This window comes from Zonotrichia albicollis, chromosome 11 (assembly GCF_047830755.1).
Source record: "Zonotrichia albicollis isolate bZonAlb1 chromosome 11, bZonAlb1.hap1, whole genome shotgun sequence".
In the NCBI taxonomy this organism is placed as follows: Eukaryota; Metazoa; Chordata; class Aves; order Passeriformes; family Passerellidae; genus Zonotrichia; species Zonotrichia albicollis.
In genome coordinates, this window is record NC_133829.1 from 21,857,695 (window position 1) to 21,880,299 (window position 22,605).

A 22,605-nucleotide genomic window follows, 5' to 3' on the forward strand; every position below is an offset into this window, starting at 1 on the left:
GCCGCACTGGAGTGCACTTTGACCGGTACAATCGCCTTTGCGCGAAGAAGCCGATTCTTCGTCTCCGGGAGGCGGAGAGAGCGGCTGCTTTCAAAAGGTGAAGAATGAACTGCACAACACTGCGATAGTGTGTGCAGCTTGCCAACTGATAAAAAACAGTACCTTACCACTTTCCTACCTTTTCCAAACATATGAATATTCGGTTAGAAGGTGTTTTCAACAACTTTCTTTTCTTCGTGCAAAACACACAGCAGAGCTCTCTGCAACATGTAAAACACCACGGGAGATGTTTTCTGTGCAGGCACAGTTTCTACTTGCCAGACATAGTGGAAATGCTTTTAGTAGTGATGTAGAACACAAGAGACGCTAAAGTCGAAATACAGAGTTCCCCGGAGCTAAGCGTCGGTCCCAGGCACATTTCGAAGAAGCCGCCGCACTGGAGTGCACTGTGACCGGCACAATCGCCTTTGCGCGAAGAAGCCGCTTCCTTGCCTCCGCGAACCAGACAGAGCGGCTGCTTCGGAAAGGTGGAAATGAAGCTGCACAACACGGGGATAGTGTGCGCAGCTTGCAAACTGATAAAAAACAGTACCTTACCACTCTCCTACCTTTTCCAAACATATGAATATTCGGTTGGAAGGTGTTTTCAACAACTTTATTTTCTTCGTGCAAAACACTCAGCAGAGCTCTCTGCAACATGTAAAACATGATGGGATATGTTTTCTGTGCTGGCACAGTTTCTACTTGCCAGACATAGTGGAAATGCTTTTAGTAGTGATGTAGAACACAAGAGACGCTAAAGTCGAAATACAGAGTTCCCCGGAGCTAAGCGCCGGGCCCGGGCGCTTTTCGGAAGAAGCCGCCGCACTGGAGTGCACTGTGACCGGCACAATCGCCTTTGCGCGAAGAAGCCGATTCTTCGCCTCCGGGAGCCGGAGAGAGCGGCTGCTTCGGAAAGGTGGGAATGAAGCTGCACAAGGCTGGGATAGTGTGCGCACGTTGCAAACTGATAGAAAACAGTACCTTACCACTTTCCTACCTTTTCCAAACATATGAATATTGGGTTGGAAGATGTTTTGGACAACTTTCTTTTTCTTCGTGCAAAACACTCAGCAGAGCTCTCTGCAACATGTAAAACATGATGGGAGATGTTTTCTGTGCTGGCACAGTTTCTACTTGCCAGACATAGTGGAAATGCTTTTAGTAGTGATGTGGAACACAAGAGACGCTAAAGTCGAAATACAGAGTTCCCCGGAGCTAAGCGCCGGGCCCGGGCACATTTCGGCCGAAGCCGCCGCACTGGAGTGCACTGTGACCGGCACAATCGCCTTTGCGCGAAGAAGCCGATTCTTCGTCTCCGGGAGCCGGAGAGAGCGGCTCCTTTCAAAAGGCGGAGAATGAAGCAGCACAACACTGGGATAGTGTGTGCAGCTTGCAAACTGATAGAAAACAGTACCTTACGACTCCTACCTTTTCTAAACACATGAACATTCGATTGGAAGGTGTTTTGGAAAACTTTCTTTTTCTTCGTGCAAAACACTCAGCAGAGCTCTCTGCAACATGTAAAACACCATGAGAGATGTTTTCTGTGCAGGCACAGTTTCTCATTACCAGACATAGTGGAAAAGCGTTTTGCCGTGATGTAGACCACAAAAGTCCCGAAAGAAGAAGGTACGGATGTCCCCGGAAGTAAGCGCCGGTCCCGGGCACATTTCGGAAGAAGCCGCCGCACTGGAATGCACTGTGACCGGCACAATCGCTTTTGCGCAAAGAAGCCGCCTCTTCGTCTCCGGGGGCCGGAGTGAGCCGCTGCTTCGGAAAGGTGGGAATGAAGCTGCACAAGACTGGGATAGTGTGCGCACGTTGCAAACTGATAGAAAACAGTACCTTACCACTTTCCTACCTTTTCCAAACATATGAATATTGGGTTGGAAGATGTTTTGGACAACTTTCTTTTTCTTCGTGCAAAACACTCAGCAGAGCTCTCTGCAACATGTAAAACATGATGGGAGATGTTTTCTGTGCTGGCACAGTTTCTACTTGCCAGACATAGTGGAAATGCTTTTAGTAGTGATGTGGAACACAAGAGACGCTAAAGTCGAAATACAGAGTTCCCCGGAGCTAAGCGCCCGGCCCGGGCGCATTTCGGAAGAAGCCGCCGCACTGGAGTGCACTGTGACCGGCACAATCGCCTTTGCGCGAAGAAGCCGCTTCTTCGCTACCGGGAGCCAGAGAGAGCGGCTGCTTTCAAAAGGTGAAGAATGAAGCTGCACAACACTGGGATAGTGTGCGCAGCTTGCAAACTGATAGAAAACAGTACCTTACCCCTTTCCTACCTTTTCCAAACACATGAATATCCTGTTGGAAGGTGTTTTGGAAAACTCTCTTTTTCTTCTTGCATAAACTTCTGCAGAGCTCTCTGCAACATGCAATACACGATGGGAGATGTTTTCTGTGCTGGCACAGATTCTCCTTGCCTAACATAGTGGAAAACCTTTCTGTATGATGTAGACCACAAAAGTCCCGAAAGACGAAGGTACGCAGCTCCCCGGAGCTAAGCGCCGGTGCCGGGCACATTTCGGCAGATGCCGCCGCACTGGAGTGCACTTTGACCGGTACAATCGCCTTTGCGCGAAGAAGCCGATTCTTCGTCTCCGGGAGGCGGAGAGAGCGGCTGCTTTCAAAAGGTGAAGAATGAACTGCACAACACTGCGATAGTGTGTGCAGCTTGCCAACTGATAAAAAACAGTACCTTACCACTTTCCTACCTTTTCCAAACATATGAATATTCGGTTAGAAGGTGTTTTCAACAACTTTCTTTTCTTCGTGCAAAACACACAGCAGAGCTCTCTGCAACATGTAAAACACCACGGGAGATGTTTTCTGTGCAGGCACAGTTTCTACTTGCCAGACATAGTGGAAATGCTTTTAGTAGTGATGTAGAACACAAGAGACGCTAAAGTCGAAATACAGAGTTCCCCGGAGCTAAGCGTCGGTCCCAGGCACATTTCGAAGAAGCCGCCGCACTGGAGTGCACTGTGACCGGCACAATCGCCTTTGCGCGAAGAAGCCGCTTCCTTGCCTCCGCGAACCAGACAGAGCGGCTGCTTCGGAAAGGTGGAAATGAAGCTGCACAACACGGGGATAGTGTGCGCAGCTTGCAAACTGATAAAAAACAGTACCTTACCACTCTCCTACCTTTTCCAAACATATGAATATTCGGTTGGAAGGTGTTTTCAACAACTTTATTTTCTTCGTGCAAAACACTCAGCAGAGCTCTCTGCAACATGTAAAACATGATGGGATATGTTTTCTGTGCTGGCACAGTTTCTACTTGCCAGACATAGTGGAAATGCTTTTAGTAGTGATGTAGAACACAAGAGACGCTAAAGTCGAAATACAGAGTTCCCCGGAGCTAAGCGCCGGGCCCGGGCGCTTTTCGGAAGAAGCCGCCGCACTGGAGTGCACTGTGACCGGCACAATCGCCTTTGCGCGAAGAAGCCGATTCTTCGCCTCCGGGAGCCGGAGAGAGCGGCTGCTTCGGAAAGGTGGGAATGAAGCTGCACAAGGCTGGGATAGTGTGCGCACGTTGCAAACTGATAGAAAACAGTACCTTACCACTTTCCTACCTTTTCCAAACATATGAATATTGGGTTGGAAGATGTTTTGGACAACTTTCTTTTTCTTCGTGCAAAACACTCAGCAGAGCTCTCTGCAACATGTAAAACATGATGGGAGATGTTTTCTGTGCTGGCACAGTTTCTACTTGCCAGACATAGTGGAAATGCTTTTAGTAGTGATGTGGAACACAAGAGACGCTAAAGTCGAAATACAGAGTTCCCCGGAGCTAAACGCCGGGCCCGGGCGCATTTCGGAAGAAGCCGCCGCACTGGAGTGCACTGTGACCGGCACAATCGCCTTTGCGCGAAGAAGCCGCTTCTTCGCTACCGGGAGCCAGAGAGAGCGGCTGCTTTCAAAAGGTGAAGAATGAAGCTGCACAACACGGGGATAGTGTGCGCAGCTTGCAAACTGATAGAAAACAGTACCTTACCCCTTTCCTACCTTTTCCAAACACATGAATATCCTGTTGGAAGGTGTTTTCAACAACTTTCTTTTCTTCGTGCAAAACACACAGCAGAGCTCTCTGCAACATGTAAAACACTACGGGAGATGTTTTCTGTGCAGGCACAGTTTCTACTTGCCAGACATAGTGGAAATGCTTTTAGTAGTGATGTGGAACACAAGAGACGCTAAAGTCGAAATACAGAGTTCCCCGGAGCTAAGCGTCGGTCCCAGGCACATTTCGAAGAAGCCGCCGCACTGGAGTGCACTGTGACCGGCACAATCGCCTTTGCGCGAAGAAGCCGCTTCCTTGCCTCCGCGAACCAGACAGAGCGGCTGCTTCGGAAAGGTGGAAATGAAGCTGCACAACACGGGGATAGTGTGCGCAGCTTGCAAACTGATAAAAAACAGTACCTTACCACTCTCCTACCTTTTCCAAACATATGAATATTCGGTTGGAAGGTGTTTTCAACAACTTTATTTTCTTCGTGCAAAACACTCAGCAGAGCTCTCTGCAACATGTAAAACATGATGGGATATGTTTTCTGTGCTGGCACAGTTTCTACTTGCCAGACATAGTGGAAATGCCTTTAGTAGTGATGTGGAACACAAGAGACGCTAAAGTCGAAATACAGAGTTCCCCGGAGCTAAGCGCCGGGCCCGGGCGCATTTCGGAAGAAGCCGCCGCACTGGAGTGCACTGTGACCGGCACAATCGCCTTTGCGCGAAGAAGCCGCTTCTTCGCTACCGGGAGCCGGAGAGAGCGGCTGCTTTCAAAAGGTGAAGAATGAAGCTGCACAACACTGGGATAGTGTGCGCAGGTTGCAAAATGATAAAAAACAGTACCTTACCACTCCTACCTTTTCCAAACACATGAACATTCGATTGGAAGGTGTTTTGGAAAACTTTCTTTTTCTTCGTGCAAAACACTCAGCAGAGCTCTCTGCAACATGTAAAACACCATGAGAGATGTTTTCTGTGCAGGCACAGTTTCTCATTACCAGACATAGTGGAAAAGCGTTTTGCAGTGATGTAGACCACAAAAGTCCCGAAAGAAGAAGGTACGGATGTCCCCGGAGGTAAGGGCCGGTCCCGGGCGCATTTCGGAAGAAGCCGCCGCACTGGAGTGCACTGTGACCGGCACAATCGCCTTTGCGCGAAGAAGCCGATTCTTCGCCTCCGGGAGCCGGAGAGAGCGGCTGCTTTCAAAAGGTGAAGAATGAAGCTGCACATCACTGGAATAGTGTGTGCAGCTTGCCAACTGATAAAAACAGTACTATACCACTCCTACCTTTTCCAAACACATGAACATTCGATTGGAAGGTGTTTTGGAAAACTTTCTTTTTCTTCGTGCAAAACACTCAGCAGAGCTCTCTGCAACATGTAAAACACGATGAGAGATGTTTTCTGTGCAGGCACAGTTTCTCATTACCAGACATAGTGGAAAAGCGTTTTGCAGTGATGTAGACCACAAAAGACGCTAAAGACGAAATATGGAGCTCCCCGGAGGTAAGTGCCGGTCCCGGGCACATTTCGGAAGAAGCTGCCGCACTGGAGTGCACTGTGACCGGCACAATCGCCTTTGCGCGAAGAAGCCGATTCTTCGCCTCCGGGAGCCGGAGAGAGCGGCTGCTTCGGAAAGGTGGAAAAGAAGCTGCACAACACGGGGATAGTGTGAGCAGTTTGCAAACTGATAAAAAACACTACCTTACCACTTTCCTACCTTTTCCAAACACATGAATATTTGATTGGAAGGTGTTTTGGACAACTTTATTCTTCTTCTTGCAAAATATTCTGCAGAGGTCTCTAAACAAGTAAAACACGATGGGAGATGTTTTCTGTGCTGGCACAGTTTCTCCATGCCAGACATAGTGGAAAGGAATTTTGCAATGATATAGACCACAAAAGACGCTAAAGACGAAATATAGAGCTCCCCGGAGCTAAGCGCCGGTCCCGGGCACATTTCGGAAGAAGCTGCCGCACTAAAGCGAACTGTGACCGGCACAATCGCATTTGAGCGAAGAAGCCGCTTCTTCGTCTCCGGGAGCCAGAGAGAGCGGCTGCTTTCAAAAGGTGAAGAATGAAGCTGCACAACACTGGGATAGTGTGCGCAGCTTGCAAACTGATAGAAAACAGTACCTTACCCCTTTCCTACCTTTTCCAAACACATGATTATCCTGTTGGAAGGTGTTTTGGAAAACTCTCTTTTTCTTCCCGCATAAACTTCTGCAGAGCTCTCTGCAACATGCAATACACGATGGGAGATGTTTTCTGTGCTGGCACAGATTCTCCTTGCCTAACATAGTGGAAAACCTTTCTGTATGATATAGACCACAAAAGTCCCGAAAGACGAAGGTACGGATGTCCCCGGAGCTAAGCGCCGGTGGCCGGGCACATTTCGGCAGATGCCGCCGCACTGGAGTGCACTGTGACCGGCACCATCGCCTTTGCGCGAAGAAGCCGATTCTTCGTCTCTGGGAGGCGGAGAGAGCGGCTGCTTTCAAAAGGTGAAGAATGAACTGCACAACACTGGGATAGTGTGTGCAGCTTGCAAACTGATAAAAAACAGTACCTTACCACTCCTACCTTTTCTAAACACATGAACATTCGATTGGAAGGTGTTTTGGAAAACTTTCTTTTTCTTCGTGCAAAACACTCAGCAGAGCTCTCTGCAACATGTAAAACACCATGAGAGATGTTTTCTGTGCAGGCACAGTTTCTCATTACCAGACATAGTGGAAAAGCGTTTTGCAGTGATGTAGACCACAAAAGTCCCGAAAGAAGAAGGTACGGATGTCCCCGGAGCTAAGCGCCGGTCCCGGGCACATTTCGGAAGAAGCCGCCGCACTGGAGTGCACTGTGATCGGCACAATCGCCTTTGCGCGAAGAAGCCGATTCTTCGCCTCCGGCAGCCGGAGAGACCAGTAGCTTCGGAAAGGTGAAGAATGAAGCGGCACAAGACTGGGATAGTGTGCGCACGTTGCAAACTGATAGAAAACAGTACCTTACCACTTTCCTACCTTTTCCAAACATATGAATATTGGGTTGGAAGATGTTTTGGACAACTTTCTTTTTCTTCGTGCAAAACACTCAGCAGAGCTCTCTGCAACATGTAAAACATGATGGGAGATGTTTTCTGTGCTGGCACAGTTTCTACTTGCCAGACATAGTGGAAATGCTTTTAGTAGTGATGTAGAACACAAGAGACGCTAAAGTCGAAATACAGAGTTCCCCGGAGCTAAGCGCCCGGCCCGGGCGCATTTCGGAAGAAGCCGCCGCACTGGAGTGCACTGTGACCGGCACAATCGCCTTTGCGCGAAGAAGCCGCTTCTTCGCTACCGGGAGCCAGAGAGAGCGGCTGCTTTCAAAAGGTGAAGAATGAAGCTGCACAACACTGGGATAGTGTGCGCAGCTTGCAAACTGATAGAAAACAGTACCTTACCCCTTTCCTACCTTTTCCAAACACATGAATATCCTGTTGGAAGGTGTTTTGGAAAACTCTCTTTTTCTTCTTGCATAAACTTCTGCAGAGCTCTCTGCAACATGCAATACACGATGGGAGATGTTTTCTGTGCTGGCACAGATTCTCCTTGCCTAACATAGTGGAAAACCTTTCTGTATGATGTAGACCACAAAAGTCCCGAAAGACGAAGGTACGCAGCTCCCCGGAGCTAAGCGCCGGTGCCGGGCACATTTCGGCAGATGCCGCCGCACTGGAGTGCACTTTGACCGGTACAATCGCCTTTGCGCGAAGAAGCCGATTCTTCGTCTCCGGGAGGCGGAGAGAGCGGCTGCTTTCAAAAGGTGAAGAATGAACTGCACAACACTGCGATAGTGTGTGCAGCTTGCCAACTGATAAAAAACAGTACCTTACCACTTTCCTACCTTTTCCAAACATATGAATATTCGGTTAGAAGGTGTTTTCAACAACTTTCTTTTCTTCGTGCAAAACACACAGCAGAGCTCTCTGCAACATGTAAAACACCACGGGAGATGTTTTCTGTGCAGGCACAGTTTCTACTTGCCAGACATAGTGGAAATGCTTTTAGTAGTGATGTAGAACACAAGAGACGCTAAAGTCGAAATACAGAGTTCCCCGGAGCTAAGCGTCGGTCCCAGGCACATTTCGAAGAAGCCGCCGCACTGGAGTGCACTGTGACCGGCACAATCGCCTTTGCGCGAAGAAGCCGCTTCCTTGCCTCCGCGAACCAGACAGAGCGGCTGCTTCGGAAAGGTGGAAATGAAGCTGCACAACACGGGGATAGTGTGCGCAGCTTGCAAACTGATAAAAAACACTACCTTACCACTCTCCTACCTTTTCCAAACATATGAATATTCGGTTGGAAGGTGTTTTCAACAACTTTATTTTCTTCGTGCAAAACACTCAGCAGAGCTCTCTGCAACATGTAAAACATGATGGGATATGTTTTCTGTGCTGGCACAGTTTCTACTTGCCAGACATAGTGGAAATGCTTTTAGTAGTGATGTAGAACACAAGAGACGCTAAAGTCGAAATACAGAGTTCCCCGGAGCTAAGCGCCGGGCCCGGGCGCTTTTCGGAAGAAGCCGCCGCACTGGAGTGCACTGTGACCGGCACAATCGCCTTTGCGCGAAGAAGCCGCTTCTTCGCTACCGGGAGCCGGAGAGAGCGGCTGCTTTCAAAAGGTGAAGAATGAAGCTGCACAACACTGGGATAGTGTGCGCAGGTTGCAAAATGATAAAAAACAGTACCTTACCACTCCTACCTTTTCCAAACACATGAACATTCGATTGGAAGGTGTTTTGGAAAACTTTCTTTTTCTTCGTGCAAAACACTCAGCAGAGCTTTCTGCAACATGTAAAACACTATGAGAGATGTTTTCTGTGCAGGCACAGTTTCTCATTACCAGACATAGTGGAAAAGCGTTTTGCAGTGATGTAGACCACAAAAGTCCCGAAAGAAGAAGGTACGGATGTCCCCGGAGCTAAGCGCCGGTCCCGGGCACATTTCGGAAGAAGCCGCCGCACTGGAGTGCACTGTGACCGGCACAATCGCCTTTGCGCAAAGAAGCCGCCTCTTCGTCTCCGGGGGCCGGAGTGAGCGGCTGCTTCGGAAAGGTGGGAATGAAGCTGCACAAGACTGGGATAGTGTGCGCACGTTGCAAACTGATAGAAAACAGTACCTTACCCCTTTCCTACCTTTTCCAAACACATGATTATCCTGTTGGAAGGTGTTTTGGAAAACTCTCTTTTTCTTCCCGCATAAACTTCAGCAGAGCTCTCTGCAACATGTAAAACACCATGAGAGATGTTTTCTGTGCTGGCACAGTTTCTACTTGCCAGACATAGTGGAAATGCTTTTAGTAGTGATGTAGAACACAAGAGACGCTAAAGTCGAAATACAGAGTTCCCCGGAGCTAAGCGCCCGGCCCGGGCGCATTTCGGAAGAAGCCGCCGCACTGGAGTGCACTGTGACCGGCACAATCGCCTTTGCGCGAAGAAGCCGCTTCTTCGCTACCGGGAGCCGGAGAGAGCGGCTGCTTTCAAAAGGTGAAGAATGAAGCTGCACAACACTGGGATAGTGTGCGCAGCTTGCAAACTGATAGAAAACAGTACCTTACCACTCCTACCTTTTCCAAACACATGAACATTCGATTGGAAGGTGTTTTGGAAAACTTTCTTTTTCTTCGTGCAAAACACTCAGCAGAGCTCTCTGCAACATGTAAAACACCATGAGAGATGTTTTCTGTGCAGGCACAGTTTCTCATTACCAGACATAGTGGAAAAGCGTTTTGCAGTGATGTAGACCACAAAAGTCCCGAAAGAAGAAGGTACGGATGTCCCCGGAGGTAAGCGCCGGTCCCGGGCACATTTCGGAAGAAGCCGCCGCACTGGAGTGCACTGTGACCGGCACAATCGCCTTTGCGCGAAGAAGCCGATTCTTCGCCTCCGGGAGCCGGAGAGAGCGGCTGCTTTCAAAAGGTGAAGAATGAAGCTGCACATCACTGGGATAGTGTGTGCAGCTTGCCAACTGATAAAAACAGTACTATACCACTCCTACCTTTTCCAAACACATGAACATTCGATTGGAAGGTGTTTTGGAAAACTTTCTTTTTCTTCGTGCAAAACACTCAGCAGAGCTCTCTGCAACATGTAAAACACCATGAGAGATGTTTTCTGTGCAGGCACAGTTTCTCATTACCAGACATAGTGGAAAAGCTTTTTGCAGTGATGTAGACCACAAAAGACGCTAAAGACGAAATATGGAGCTCCCCGGAGCTAAGCGCCGGTCCCGGGCACATTTCGGAAGAAGCCGCCGCACTGGAGTGCACTGTGACCGGCACAATCGCTTTTGCGCAAAGAAGCCGCCTCTTCGTCTCCGGGGGCCGGAGTGAGCGGCTGCTTCGGAAAGGTGGGAATGAAGCTGCACAAGACTGGGATAGTGTGCGCACGTTGCAAACTGATAGAAAACAGTACCTTACCACTTTCCTACCTTTTCCAAACATATGAATATTGGGTTGGAAGATGTTTTGGACAACTTTCTTTTTCTTCGTGCAAAACACTCAGCAGAGCTCTCTGCAACATGTAAAACATGATGGGAGATGTTTTCTGTGCTGGCACAGTTTCTACTTGCCAGACATAGTGGAAATGCTTTTAGTAGTGATGTGGAACACAAGAGACGCTAAAGTCAAAATACAGAGTTCCCCGGAGCTAAACGCCGGGCCCGGGCGCATTTCGGAAGAAGCCGCCGCACTGGAGTGCACTGTGACCGGCACAATCGCCTTTGCGCGAAGAAGCCGCTTCTTCGCTACCGGGAGCCAGAGAGAGCGGCTGCTTTCAAAAGGTGAAGAATGAAGCTGCACAACACGGGGATAGTGTGCGCAGCTTGCAAACTGATAGAAAACAGTACCTTACCCCTTTCCTACCTTTTCCAAACACATGAATATCCTGTTGGAAGGTGTTTTGGAAAACTCTCTTTTTCTTCTTGCATAAACTTCTGCAGAGCTCTCTGCAACATGCAATACACGATGGGAGATGTTTTCTGTGCTGGCACAGATTCTCCTTGCCTAACATAGTGGAAAACCTTTCTGTATGATGTAGACCACAAAAGTCCCGAAAGACGAAGGTACGCAGCTCCCCGGAGCTAAGCGCCGGTGCCGGGCACATTTCGGCAGATGCCGCCGCACTGGAGTGCACTTTGACCGGTACAATCGCCTTTGCGCGAAGAAGCCGATTCTTCGTCTCCGGGAGGCGGAGAGAGCGGCTGCTTTCAAAAGGTGAAGAATGAACTGCACAACACTGCGATAGTGTGTGCAGCTTGCCAACTGATAAAAAACAGTACCTTACCACTTTCCTACCTTTTCCAAACATATGAATATTCGGTTAGAAGGTGTTTTCAACAACTTTCTTTTCTTCGTGCAAAACACACAGCAGAGCTCTCTGCAACATGTAAAACACCACGGGAGATGTTTTCTGTGCAGGCACAGTTTCTACTTGCCAGACATAGTGGAAATGCTTTTAGTAGTGATGTAGAACACAAGAGACGCTAAAGTCGAAATACAGAGTTCCCCGGAGCTAAGCGTCGGTCCCAGGCACATTTCGAAGAAGCCGCCACACTGGAGTGCACTGTGACCGGCACAATCGCCTTTGCGCGAAGAAGCCGCTTCCTTGCCTCCGCGAACCAGACAGAGCGGCTGCTTCGGAAAGGTGGAAATGAAGCTGCACAACACGGGGATAGTGTGCGCAGCTTGCAAACTGATAAAAAACAGTACCTTACCACTCTCCTACCTTTTCCAAACATATGAATATTCGGTTGGAAGGTGTTTTCAACAACTTTATTTTCTTCGTGCAAAACACTCAGCAGAGCTCTCTGCAACATGTAAAACATGATGGGATATGTTTTCTGTGCTGGCACAGTTTCTACTTGCCAGACATAGTGGAAATGCCTTTAGTAGTGATGTAGAACACAAGAGACGCTAAAGTCGAAATACAGAGTTCCCCGGAGCTAAGCGCCGGGCCCGGGCGCTTTTCGGAAGAAGCCGCCGCACTGGAGTGCACTGTGACCGGCACAATCGCCTTTGCGCGAAGAAGCCGATTCTTCGTCTCCGGGAGCCGGAGAGAGCGGCTCCTTTCAAAAGGCGGAGAATGAAGCAGCACAACACTGGGATAGTGTGTGCAGCTTGCAAACTGATAGAAAACAGTACCTTACGACTCCTACCTTTTCTAAACACATGAACATTCGATTGGAAGGTGTTTTGGAAAACTTTCTTTTTCTTCGTGCAAAACACTCAGCAGAGCTCTCTGCAACATGTAAAACACCATGAGAGATGTTTTCTGTGCAGGCACAGTTTCTCATTACCAGACATAGTGGAAAAGCGTTTTGCAGTGATGTAGACCACAAAAGACGCTAAAGACGAAATATGGAGCTCCCCGGAGCTAAGCGCCGGTCCCGGGCACATTTCGGAAGAAGCTGCCGCACTGGAGTGCACTGTGACCGGCACAATCGCCTTTGCGCGAAGAAGCCGATTCTTCGCCTCCGGGAGCCGGAGAGAGTGGCTGCTTCGGAAAGGTGGAAAAGAAGCTGCACAACACGGGGATAGTGTGAGCAGTTTGCAAACTGATAAAAAACACTACCTTACCACTTTCCTACCTTTTCCAAACACATGAATATTTGATTGGAAGGTGTTTTGGACAACTTTATTCTTCTTCTTGCAAAATATTCTGCAGAGGTCTCTAAACAAGTAAAACACGATGGGAGATGTTTTCTGTGCTGGCACAGTTTCTCCATGCCAGACATAGTGGAAAGGAATTTTGCAATGATATAGACCACAAAAGACGCTAAAGACGAAATATAGAGCTCCCCGGAGCTAAGCGCCGGTGCCGGGCACATTTCGGAAGAAGCTGCCGCACTAAAGCGAACTGTGACCGGCATACTCGCATTTGAGCGAAGAAGCCGCTTCTTCGTCTCCGGGAGCCAGAGAGAGCGGCTGCTTTCAAAAGGTGAAGAATGAAGCTGCACAACACTGGGATAGTGTGCGCAGCTTGCAAACTGATAGAAAACAGTACCTTACCCCTTTCCTACCTTTTCCAAACACATGATTATCCTGTTGGAAGGTGTTTTGGAAAACTCACTTTTTCTTCACGCAAAAATTTCAGCAGAGCTCTCTGCAACATGTAAAACACCATGAGAGATGTTTTCTGTGCAGGCACAGTTTCTCATTACCAGACATAGTGGAAAAGCGTTTTGCAGTGATGTAGACCACAAAAGTCCCGAAAGAAGAAGGTACGGATGTCCCCGGAGCTAAGCGCCGGTCCCGGGCACATTTCGGAAGAAGCCGCCGCACTGGAGTGCACTGTGACCGGCACAATCGCCTTTGCGCGAAGAAGCCGATTCTTCGCCTCCGGCAGCCGGAGAGACCAGTAGCTTCGGAAAGGTGAAGAATGAAGCTGCACAACACTGGGATAGTGTGCGCAGGTTGCAAAATGATAAAAAACAGTACCTTACCACTCCTACCTTTTCCAAACACATGAACATTCGATTGGAAGGTGTTTTGGAAAACTTTCTTTTTCTTCGTGCAAAACACTCAGCAGAGCTCTCTGCAACATGTAAAACACCATGAGAGATGTTTTCTGTGCAGGCACAGTTTCTCATTACCAGACATAGAGGAAAAGCGTTTTGCAGTGATGTAGACCACAAAAGTCCCGAAAGAAGAAGGTACAGATGCCCCCGGAGGTAAGCGCCGGTCCCGGGCACATTTCGGAAGAAGCCGCCGCACTGGAGTGCACTGTGACCGGCACAATCGCCTTTGCGCGAAGAAGCCGCTTCTTCGCTACCGGGAGCCAGAGAGAGCGGCTGCTTTCAAAAGGTGAAGAATGAAGCTGCACAACACTGGGATAGTGTGCGCAGCTTGCAAACTGATAGAAAACAGTACCTTACCCCTTTCCTACCTTTTCCAAACACATGAATATCCTGTTGGAAGGTGTTTTGGAAAACTCTCTTTTTCTTCTTGCATAAACTTCTGCAGAGCTCTCTGCAACATGCAATACACGATGGGAGATGTTTTCTGTGCTGGCACAGATTCTCCTTGCCTAACATAGTGGAAAACCTTTCTGTATGATGTAGACCACAAAAGTCCCGAAAGACGAAGGTACGCAGCTCCCCGGAGCTAAGCGCCGGTGCCGGGCACATTTCGGCAGATGCCGCCGCACTGGAGTGCACTTTGACCGGTACAATCGCCTTTGCGCGAAGAAGCCGATTCTTCGTCTCCGGGAGGCGGAGAGAGCGGCTGCTTTCAAAAGGTGAAGAATGAACTGCACAACACTGCGATAGTGTGTGCAGCTTGCCAACTGATAAAAAACAGTACCTTACCACTTTCCTACCTTTTCCAAACATATGAATATTCGGTTAGAAGGTGTTTTCAACAACTTTCTTTTCTTCGTGCAAAACACACAGCAGAGCTCTCTGCAACATGTAAAACACCACGGGAGATGTTTTCTGTGCAGGCACAGTTTCTACTTGCCAGACATAGTGGAAATGCTTTTAGTAGTGATGTAGAACACAAGAGACGCTAAAGTCGAAATGCAGAGTTCCCCGGAGCTAAGCGTCGGTCCCAGGCACATTTCGAAGAAGCCGCCGCACTGGAGTGCACTGTGACCGGCACAATCGCCTTTGCGCGAAGAAGCCGCTTCCTTGCCTCCGCGAACCAGACAGAGCGGCTGCTTCGGAAAGGTGGAAATGAAGCTGCACAACACGGGGATAGTGTGCGCAGCTTGCAAACTGATAAAAAACAGTACCTTACCACTCTCCTACCTTTTCCAAACATATGAATATTCGGTTGGAAGGTGTTTTCAACAACTTTATTTTCTTCGTGCAAAACACTCAGCAGAGCTCTCTGCAACATGTAAAACATGATGGGATATGTTTTCTGTGCTGGCACAGTTTCTACTTGCCAGACATAGTGGAAATGCTTTTAGTAGTGATGTAGAACACAAGAGACGCTAAAGTCGAAATACAGAGTTCCCCGGAGCTAAGCGCCGGGCCCGGGCGCTTTTCGGAAGAAGCCGCCGCACTGGAGTGCACTGTGACCGGCACAATCGCCTTTGCGCGAAGAAGCCGATTCTTCGCCTCCGGGAGCCGGAGAGAGCGGCTGCTTCGGAAAGGTGGGAATGAAGCTGCACAAGGCTGGGATAGTGTGCGCACGTTGCAAACTGATAGAAAACAGTACCTTACCACTTTCCTACCTTTTCCAAACATATGAATATTGGGTTGGAAGATGTTTTGGACAACTTTCTTTTTCTTCGTGCAAAACACTCAGCAGAGCTCTCTGCAACATGTAAAACATGATGGGAGATGTTTTCTGTGCTGGCACAGTTTCTACTTGCCAGACATAGTGGAAATGCTTTTAGTAGTGATGTGGAACACAAGAGACGCTAAAGTCGAAATACAGAGTTCCCCGGAGCTAAACGCCGGGCCCGGGCGCATTTCGGAAGAAGCCGCCGCACTGGAGTGCACTGTGACCGGCACAATCGCCTTTGCGCGAAGAAGCCGCTTCTTCGCTACCGGGAGCCAGAGAGAGCGGCTGCTTTCAAAAGGTGAAGAATGAAGCTGCACAACACGGGGATAGTGTGCGCAGCTTGCAAACTGATAGAAAACAGTACCTTACCCCTTTCCTACCTTTTCCAAACACATGAATATCCTGTTGGAAGGTGTTTTCAACAACTTTCTTTTCTTCGTGCAAAACACACAGCAGAGCTCTCTGCAACATGTAAAACACTACGGGAGATGTTTTCTGTGCAGGCACAGTTTCTACTTGCCAGACATAGTGGAAATGCTTTTAGTAGTGATGTGGAACACAAGAGACGCTAAAGTCGAAATACAGAGTTCCCCGGAGCTAAGCGTCGGTCCCAGGCACATTTCGAAGAAGCCGCCGCACTGGAGTGCACTGTGACCGGCACAATCGCCTTTGCGCGAAGAAGCCGCTTCCTTGCCTCCGCGAACCAGACAGAGCGGCTGCTTCGGAAAGGTGGAAATGAAGCTGCACAACACGGGGATAGTGTGCGCAGCTTGCAAACTGATAAAAAACAGTACCTTACCACTCTCCTACCTTTTCCAAACATATGAATATTCGGTTGGAAGGTGTTTTCAACAACTTTATTTTCTTCGTGCAAAACACTCAGCAGAGCTCTCTGCAACATGTAAAACATGATGGGATATGTTTTCTGTGCTGGCACAGTTTCTACTTGCCAGACATAGTGGAAATGCCTTTAGTAGTGATGTGGAACACAAGAGACGCTAAAGTCGAAATACAGAGTTCCCCGGAGCTAAGCGCCGGGCCCGGGCGCATTTCGGAAGAAGCCGCCGCACTGGAGTGCACTGTGACCGGCACAATCGCCTTTGCGCGAAGAAGCCGCTTCTTCGCTACCGGGAGCCGGAGAGAGCGGCTGCTTTCAAAAGGTGAAGAATGAAGCTGCACAACACTGGGATAGTGTGCGCAGGTTGCAAAATGATAAAAAACAGTACCTTACCACTCCTACCTTTTCCAAACACATGAACATTCGATTGGAAGGTGTTTTGGAAAACTTTCTTTTTCTTCGTGCAAAACACTCAGCAGAGCTCTCTGCAACATGTAAAACACCATGAGAGATGTTTTCTGTGCAGGCACAGTTTCTCATTACCAGACATAGTGGAAAAGCGTTTTGCAGTGATGTAGACCACAAAAGTCCCGAAAGAAGAAGGTACGGATGTCCCCGGAGGTAAGGGCCGGTCCCGGGCGCATTTCGGAAGAAGCCGCCGCACTGGAGTGCACTGTGACCGGCACAATCGCCTTTGCGCGAAGAAGCCGATTCTTCGCCTCCGGGAGCCGGAGAGAGCGGCTGCTTTCAAAAGGTGAAGAATGAAGCTGCACATCACTGGAATAGTGTGTGCAGCTTGCCAACTGATAAAAACAGTACTATACCACTCCTACCTTTTCCAAACACATGAACATTCGATTGGAAGGTGTTTTGGAAAACTTTCTTTTTCTTCGTGCAAAACACTCAGCAGAGCTCTCTGCAACATGTAAAACACGATGAGAGATGTTTTCTGTGCAGGCACAGTTTCTCATTACCAGACATAGTGGAAAAGCGTTTTGCAGTGATGTAGACCACAAAAGACGCTAAAGACGAAATATGGAGCTCCCCGGAGGTAAGTGCCGGTCCCGGGCACATTTCGGAAGAAGCTGCCGCACTGGAGTGCACTGTGACCGGCACAATCGCCTTTGCGCGAAGAAGCCGATTCTTCGCCTCCGGGAGCCGGAGAGAGCGGCTGCTTCGGAAAGGTGGAAAAGAAGCTGCACAACACGGGGATAGTGTGAGCAGTTTGCAAACTGATAAAAAACACTACCTTACCACTTTCCTACCTTTTCCAAACACATGAATATTTGATTGGAAGGTGTTTTGGACAACTTTATTCTTCTTCTTGCAAAATATTCTGCAGAGGTCTCTAAACAAGTAAAACACGATGGGAGATGTTTTCTGTGCTGGCACAGTTTCTCCATGCCAGACATAGTGGAAAGGAATTTTGCAATGATATAGACCACAAAAGACGCTAAAGACGAAATATAGAGCTCCCCGGAGCTAAGCGCCGGTCCCGGGCACATTTCGGAAGAAGCTGCCGCACTAAAGCGAACTGTGACCGGCACAATCGCATTTGAGCGAAGAAGCCGCTTCTTCGTCTCCGGGAGCCAGAGAGAGCGGCTGCTTTCAAAAGGTGAAGAATGAAGCTGCACAACACTGGGATAGTGTGCGCAGCTTGCAAACTGATAGAAAACAGTACCTTACCCCTTTCCTACCTTTTCCAAACACATGATTATCCTGTTGGAAGGTGTTTTGGAAAACTCTCTTTTTCTTCCCGCATAAACTTCTGCAGAGCTCTCTGCAACATGCAATACACGATGGGAGATGTTTTCTGTGCTGGCACAGATTCTCCTTGCCTAACATAGTGGAAAACCTTTCTGTATGATATAGACCACAAAAGTCCCGAAAGACGAAGGTACGGATGTCCCCGGAGCTAAGCGCCGGTGCCGGGCACATTTCGGCAGATGCCGCCGCACTGGAGTGCACTGTGACCGGCACCATCGCCTTTGCGCGAAGAAGCCGATTCTTCGTCTCTGGGAGGCGGAGAGAGCGGCTGCTTTCAAAAGGTGAAGAATGAACTGCACAACACTGGGATAGTGTGTGCAGCTTGCAAACTGATAAAAAACAGTACCTTACCACTCCTACCTTTTCTAAACACATGAACATTCGATTGGAAGGTGTTTTGGAAAACTTTCTTTTTCTTCGTGCAAAACACTCAGCAGAGCTCTCTGCAACATGTAAAACACCATGAGAGATGTTTTCTGTGCAGGCACAGTTTCTCATTACCAGACATAGTGGAAAAGCGTTTTGCAGTGATGTAGACCACAAAAGTCCCGAAAGAAGAAGGTACGGATGTCCCCGGAGCTAAGCGCCGGTCCCGGGCACATTTCGGAAGAAGCCGCCGCACTGGAGTGCACTGTGATCGGCACAATCGCCTTTGCGCGAAGAAGCCGATTCTTCGCCTCCGGCAGCCGGAGAGACCAGTAGCTTCGGAAAGGTGAAGAATGAAGCGGCACAAGACTGGGATAGTGTGCGCACGTTGCAAACTGATAGAAAACAGTACCTTACCACTTTCCTACCTTTTCCAAACATATGAATATTGGGTTGGAAGATGTTTTGGACAACTTTCTTTTTCTTCGTGCAAAACACTCAGCAGAGCTCTCTGCAACATGTAAAACATGATGGGAGATGTTTTCTGTGCTGGCACAGTTTCTACTTGCCAGACATAGTGGAAATGCTTTTAGTAGTGATGTAGAACACAAGAGACGCTAAAGTCGAAATACAGAGTTCCCCGGAGCTAAGCGCCCGGCCCGGGCGCATTTCGGAAGAAGCCGCCGCACTGGAGTGCACTGTGACCGGCACAATCGCCTTTGCGCGAAGAAGCCGCTTCTTCGCTACCGGGAGCCAGAGAGAGCGGCTGCTTTCAAAAGGTGAAGAATGAAGCTGCACAACACTGGGATAGTGTGCGCAGCTTGCAAACTGATAGAAAACAGTACCTTACCCCTTTCCTACCTTTTCCAAACACATGAATATCCTGTTGGAAGGTGTTTTGGAAAACTCTCTTTTTCTTCTTGCATAAACTTCTGCAGAGCTCTCTGCAACATGCAATACACGATGGGAGATGTTTTCTGTGCTGGCACAGATTCTCCTTGCCTAACATAGTGGAAAACCTTTCTGTATGATGTAGACCACAAAAGTCCCGAAAGACGAAGGTACGCAGCTCCCCGGAGCTAAGCGCCGGTGCCGGGCACATTTCGGCAGATGCCGCCGCACTGGAGTGCACTTTGACCGGTACAATCGCCTTTGCGCGAAGAAGCCGATTCTTCGTCTCCGGGAGGCGGAGAGAGCGGCTGCTTTCAAAAGGTGAAGAATGAACTGCACAACACTGCGATAGTGTGTGCAGCTTGCCAACTGATAAAAAACAGTACCTTACCACTTTCCTACCTTTTCCAAACATATGAATATTCGGTTAGAAGGTGTTTTCAACAACTTTCTTTTCTTCGTGCAAAACACACAGCAGAGCTCTCTGCAACATGTAAAACACCACGGGAGATGTTTTCTGTGCAGGCACAGTTTCTACTTGCCAGACATAGTGGAAATGCTTTTAGTAGTGATGTAGAACACAAGAGACGCTAAAGTCGAAATACAGAGTTCCCCGGAGCTAAGCGTCGGTCCCAGGCACATTTCGAAGAAGCCGCCGCACTGGAGTGCACTGTGACCGGCACAATCGCCTTTGCGCGAAGAAGCCGCTTCCTTGCCTCCGCGAACCAGACAGAGCGGCTGCTTCGGAAAGGTGGAAATGAAGCTGCACAACACGGGGATAGTGTGCGCAGCTTGCAAACTGATAAAAAACACTACCTTACCACTCTCCTACCTTTTCCAAACATATGAATATTCGGTTGGAAGGTGTTTTCAACAACTTTATTTTCTTCGTGCAAAACACTCAGCAGAGCTCTCTGCAACATGTAAAACATGATGGGATATGTTTTCTGTGCTGGCACAGTTTCTACTTGCCAGACATAGTGGAAATGCTTTTAGTAGTGATGTAGAACACAAGAGACGCTAAAGTCGAAATACAGAGTTCCCCGGAGCTAAGCGCCGGGCCCGGGCGCTTTTCGGAAGAAGCCGCCGCACTGGAGTGCACTGTGACCGGCACAATCGCCTTTGCGCGAAGAAGCCGCTTCTTCGCTACCGGGAGCCGGAGAGAGCGGCTGCTTTCAAAAGGTGAAGAATGAAGCTGCACAACACTGGGATAGTGTGCGCAGGTTGCAAAATGATAAAAAACAGTACCTTACCACTCCTACCTTTTCCAAACACATGAACATTCGATTGGAAGGTGTTTTGGAAAACTTTCTTTTTCTTCGTGCAAAACACTCAGCAGAGCTTTCTGCAACATGTAAAACACTATGAGAGATGTTTTCTGTGCAGGCACAGTTTCTCATTACCAGACATAGTGGAAAAGCGTTTTGCAGTGATGTAGACCACAAAAGTCCCGAAAGAAGAAGGTACGGATGTCCCCGGAGCTAAGCGCCGGTCCCGGGCACATTTCGGAAGAAGCCGCCGCACTGGAGTGCACTGTGACCGGCACAATCGCCTTTGCGCAAAGAAGCCGCCTCTTCGTCTCCGGGGGCCGGAGTGAGCGGCTGCTTCGGAAAGGTGGGAATGAAGCTGCACAAGACTGGGATAGTGTGCGCACGTTGCAAACTGATAGAAAACAGTACCTTACCCCTTTCCTACCTTTTCCAAACACATGATTATCCTGTTGGAAGGTGTTTTGGAAAACTCTCTTTTTCTTCCCGCATAAACTTCAGCAGAGCTCTCTGCAACATGTAAAACACCATGAGAGATGTTTTCTGTGCTGGCACAGTTTCTACTTGCCAGACATAGTGGAAATGCTTTTAGTAGTGATGTAGAACACAAGAGACGCTAAAGTCGAAATACAGAGTTCCCCGGAGCTAAGCGCCCGGCCCGGGCGCATTTCGGAAGAAGCCGCCGCACTGGAGTGCACTGTGACCGGCACAATCGCCTTTGCGCGAAGAAGCCGCTTCTTCGCTACCGGGAGCCGGAGAGAGCGGCTGCTTTCAAAAGGTGAAGAATGAAGCTGCACAACACTGGGATAGTGTGCGCAGCTTGCAAACTGATAGAAAACAGTACCTTACCACTCCTACCTTTTCCAAACACATGAACATTCGATTGGAAGGTGTTTTGGAAAACTTTCTTTTTCTTCGTGCAAAACACTCAGCAGAGCTCTCTGCAACATGTAAAACACCATGAGAGATGTTTTCTGTGCAGGCACAGTTTCTCATTACCAGACATAGTGGAAAAGCGTTTTGCAGTGATGTAGACCACAAAAGTCCCGAAAGAAGAAGGTACGGATGTCCCCGGAGGTAAGCGCCGGTCCCGGGCACATTTCGGAAGAAGCCGCCGCACTGGAGTGCACTGTGACCGGCACAATCGCCTTTGCGCGAAGAAGCCGATTCTTCGCCTCCGGGAGCCGGAGAGAGCGGCTGCTTTCAAAAGGTGAAGAATGAAGCTGCACATCACTGGGATAGTGTGTGCAGCTTGCCAACTGATAAAAACAGTACTATACCACTCCTACCTTTTCCAAACACATGAACATTCGATTGGAAGGTGTTTTGGAAAACTTTCTTTTTCTTCGTGCAAAACACTCAGCAGAGCTCTCTGCAACATGTAAAACACCATGAGAGATGTTTTCTGTGCAGGCACAGTTTCTCATTACCAGACATAGTGGAAAAGCTTTTTGCAGTGATGTAGACCACAAAAGACGCTAAAGACGAAATATGGAGCTCCCCGGAGCTAAGCGCCGGTCCCGGGCACATTTCGGAAGAAGCCGCCGCACTGGAGTGCACTGTGACCGGCACAATCGCTTTTGCGCAAAGAAGCCGCCTCTTCGTCTCCGGGGGCCGGAGTGAGCGGCTGCTTCGGAAAGGTGGGAATGAAGCTGCACAAGACTGGGATAGTGTGCGCACGTTGCAAACTGATAGAAAACAGTACCTTACCACTTTCCTACCTTTTCCAAACATATGAATATTGGGTTGGAAGATGTTTTGGACAACTTTCTTTTTCTTCGTGCAAAACACTCAGCAGAGCTCTCTGCAACATGTAAAACATGATGGGAGATGTTTTCTGTGCTGGCACAGTTTCTACTTGCCAGACATAGTGGAAATGCTTTTAGTAGTGATGTGGAACACAAGAGACGCTAAAGTCAAAATACAGAGTTCCCCGGAGCTAAACGCCGGGCCCGGGCGCATTTCGGAAGAAGCCGCCGCACTGGAGTGCACTGTGACCGGCACAATCGCCTTTGCGCGAAGAAGCCGCTTCTTCGCTACCGGGAGCCAGAGAGAGCGGCTGCTTTCAAAAGGTGAAGAATGAAGCTGCACAACACGGGGATAGTGTGCGCAGCTTGCAAACTGATAGAAAACAGTACCT